This window comes from Solanum pennellii, chromosome 1, assembly GCF_001406875.1.
Source record: "Solanum pennellii chromosome 1, SPENNV200".
Taxonomy (NCBI): Eukaryota; Viridiplantae; Streptophyta; class Magnoliopsida; order Solanales; family Solanaceae; genus Solanum; species Solanum pennellii.
Genome location: NC_028637.1, coordinates 82842831 through 82847080, shown reverse-complemented (window position 1 = coordinate 82847080; position 4250 = coordinate 82842831). Strand labels below are relative to the sequence as shown.

At 26.7% G+C, this 4250-nt stretch overlaps 1 pseudogene; it reads right to left on the bottom strand.

The window, feature by feature from the left end:
- Positions 1 to 2926: 2926 nt before the first annotated feature.
- On the bottom strand, positions 2927 to 3893 carry LOC107023942 (annotated as a pseudogene).
- Between the last annotated feature and the right edge of the window lie 357 nt (positions 3894 to 4250).

Genomic DNA, 4250 nt, shown 5'->3' with positions numbered 1-4250 from the left:
AATTTATTTAATCTCTTTATATCAGTTGTTTACAGAATATCATCAAAGAGTTTAAAATGATATATTATCAATAAATATAGTCTAATAACACCTAAAATGTGAACACAAATTGATCAAAGGTTGACTTGTAACATAACTAATTATATTACACAATTATAACTTGATCATACATATATAATCACATTCAGTTGGCCTGTATTTGTGAGGGAACATAACTCATATAATACTATATCCTTTACATTTATTTTAATCATAATGATTCGACTAAAAAATCTTCAATTTTTGTGAAAATTATCCAAATATATACTTTTACAATCTTATTTACCAATAAAATAAGAAATTAAAAATTATTTAAATCTTAAAAGTTTCAAGGAGCCTAATTTTTAAAATTTTTTAGGGAACATAACTCATATAATACTATATCCTTTACATTTATTTTCATCATAATGATTCGACTTATAATAATGAAAAATCTTCAATATTTGTGAAAAGGATCCAAATATATGTATTACAATCTTATTTACCAAAAAAAAATAGTAATCAAAAGTTATTTAAATCTTAAAAGCTTCGAAGAGTCTAATTTTAAAAATTTGTGAGGGAACATAACTCATATAATATTATATCCTTTACATTTATTTTCATCATAATTATTCCACTTATAATAATGAAAAATCTTCAATTTTTGTGAAAAGGATCCAAATATAAACTATTACAATCTTATTTATCGAAAAACTAAGAAATTAAAAAATATTTAAATCTTAAAAGCTTCAAAGAGTCGAATTTTAGAAAAAAATATACTTAAAATTGGGACCTAATATAGATTCAAACTCGTGACATATTGATTATTCGCTTAAACTTTAACCATTCGCGCTGCAATAGCATTCAGTCTTAATTACGAAAGAAAATTTATTTAGTCTTGTTATATCAATTGTTTAATGAATATCACAAGGAAGATTAAAATAAGATGTTATCAATAAATATAGTTTAATAACCCTTATAATGTGAAGATAAATTGATCAAAGATTGAAATGTACCATAGCTAATTGTTACACAATCATCACTTAATCATGGATATATCATAATTTTTGTGTTCGTTGAGAAAAGATTAGAAATGATTTTTTAGGATATGTTTTTTCATTCTATTATTCTATTAATAAATGGGCCGTAATGATTTTATATATAACCTTCTTCAAAATTGAAGAATAAAATTGTTCTCTTTGTTAGTATTCATGTGTTTTTTTTTTATAATAATCAAATTTTATTGTATTTACTTGTAGTTTATTTTATAGTTTTATTTTGATAATGTTGATAGTGATTCTTTTGTTGATATGACTCGTATTTTAATTGATTATTTTTAGTTAAATCAAATATTAACAAGACGTCTTAATATATCGTCGTCAAATCTTTTAAATTGTAAGAAAATAATAAAATCGTTGGAAATAATTTATCATATTTCGTTAAAATGATTAAATTCTTAGATAATGTATAATTTGTTTTTTTTGGAAGGATCCTATATAGATGTACCTTATCAAAATTTTATAGTATCATATATTTTTGAGAAGTCCACTAAAATTAAATAGCAAGAAAAATAAAAAAATTTAAAGTGATGAAAAAATTCACCTAGCTTGAATTTCAAGAATAAAATATATTGTATAAATTGACGGAAATAATATGTATTTGTATAGGTATTTATGAATGCTTTCCATTTTTTTAATTTCATGAAATTAGTATAAAAACTTATTTAGTTATTGATCAAGAACATTGATGCTCTTTCCGTTATATTTTCTTTTTGAAATTAGTACCAAAATTTATGCCTTTTTTTTACAAAGTTTGAAAGAAATCATAAATAAAATAATAGTTTACTAATTTAAATTTATTTTTTTAAAATTTATAAATTTTATTTACACTTACAAGAAGATAAAAAATGTTATTAAAAATTTAATTAATTATATTTCATAAATTAACAAATAATTTTATTTAATTATTTTTAGTAATATAAATAATTAATTTTAAGATGAAAAATAATATTAAAATGTTAGAAATAGAATGAATATTTTCTTTTTGGATTTCATATTTTCCTTGAATAAAATTATACAAGTATGGAAGCAGAGAAATTTGGAACATTAATTTGAAAAGAAAAGTCAAAGAAAAAGAAGTAAAAAAAAAGGTAAGAAAGAGAAAAAATCGTTTAAATAAGAGAGAGAAAAATGAATTAGGGTCATTTTTTGAAATGGTACCCAACACTTTGCACATGACACAGTATAAATGGAACCTCATACAAATATATGGTCAGCCACTTCTTGGACAGTATGAACGAAAAAAGTAATAATTATAGGCTACTTTTCAAAAGTGGTTTTTATTTTAAAGTGTAGTGATTTTACTTTTGATGGTAATCGGGGTAAACAAAATTAATGAAGTTACCTAATCACCTTTAGGTTTTTAGAGAAATTACGAAATTACCTCAAATTATCTCAAATTTGTTGCTCGTGTCATTTCACGTCAAAATAGTGTCTTGCCAGATATATTTTCTGTTAACTCATTAGGGTCCTATTATCCGTTGAACTAATTTAATTTGTTATATTCGTGCACCTTTTGTGCTGACGTGACACCTTAAACCAATTAAATTTTTTATGTTTGTGCACATAGTCTGTCATGTGTGTACATTTTTAAAAAATATATAAATTAAAGGACACTTTTTTTTAAAAATAAATTAACATAATATTCTTAAAATAACTAAAAGTGGAACAATATTATCAATGAAAAAAATAAAAATTTAAAGTAAGAAAGAATTAATATAAGTATTTCAGAAACAAAGAAAATAAATCCTTTATGAATAAATTCGAAGAAATACACTATTTTTCTGAAATGAAAAAAAACTCTTATTGGTTACTTGCTTTATTATTGAAGTCATCTATTCATAAGTGATTTAGTACTCATTATGACCAAGTAAAATCTCATTCCCAAAAGTCTTGAGATTCACACTTGAAGTACTATTTTCCTTCATAGCTTCCTTAATTAAATCACTCCAATTCTTGACATTTCTTCTTAATTTTTTCCCTTCTTCACCGCCCCCCATCACAATCGTGATACATCTATTGAACTCATCTCTTTTTACGACACCACCTTCACTAATATTAACTCTAACACCATTCTTCCAAATATCTTGAATGAGTTTTGCATTACAAACTTGATTGTTCCAGAGTGGGAATGCCACGATAGGTACCTTAGATGCTATGCTCTCTAAAGTTGAATTTCATCCACAGTAAATCAAAAAATAACCATCAGAAGGGTGTTTCGGAACTTCCACTTGCGAGCACCAACTCACTATCTTCCCCGGTTTTTCAAGTTTGTCTCTACAACTCAACTTGTCTCCATCTTATCCCGATCTTGTCCTTCCCTAATCACCCAGAAAAATGGTCTCCCACATTTCGACAATCCATGACCAATCTCCTCCATCAATTGCCTTGAAATTTCAGAATAACTATCAATTCTATGTAGATAACTGATCCCTTGTCCTTTGAGTTCAACCAATCCATATAATTATTCGAACTAATCTCAATCATATCAGCTCGGAGAGTATTATCATCAATAAATAAAGGGATTGGAGGCCCAATTCCCAACATAGTCACATGCTTCATAATTCTCAAATCATCAGATTCCAAAGCATCAAAAGTGTTCACCAGAACTCTTGGATTTTCTTCACTACTCAACATCTCAATTTGCCTCTTTATAGACTTAACTGCCCTATTGGATCCCTCCACGTTGTCAAACACAAAAGAAGGAAAATCAATGGGACTAAGTGGTGGCAATCCTGGTAACTCTATTATTTTATCCTTACCATCACTGTTTTTGATCCACGGGACTTTACAGAAGAATAAAATACGTGAAATCATCTACTGACTTAACTGCAATTTGTCATCAGAGCCATCAGAGAAAGGAGCAAAGCTTAAGCTTTCAACATTTGGGAGTTCTTTTATTTTACTGAAAGCTGACAAGCTCGCGGTTAAAGTGATTCCAATACCTAAATTGATTAATTGCTTGGAAAACTGAATATATGGATTAATTTGGCTTTGGCATGGGAATAGTGCTATAAGTGTTGGGTTATGGGTCTTTTTCCCTTCCTATGTGGATAAATAAAAGCCCAATTTGGACCAACCCATTTTTGCCCATAGGCCCATTCTTATGAGGCAAATATAAACCTATTTTTAGGTCTTATTTTCAGACATACAAGAGAGTTTTTCAGCAGCCAA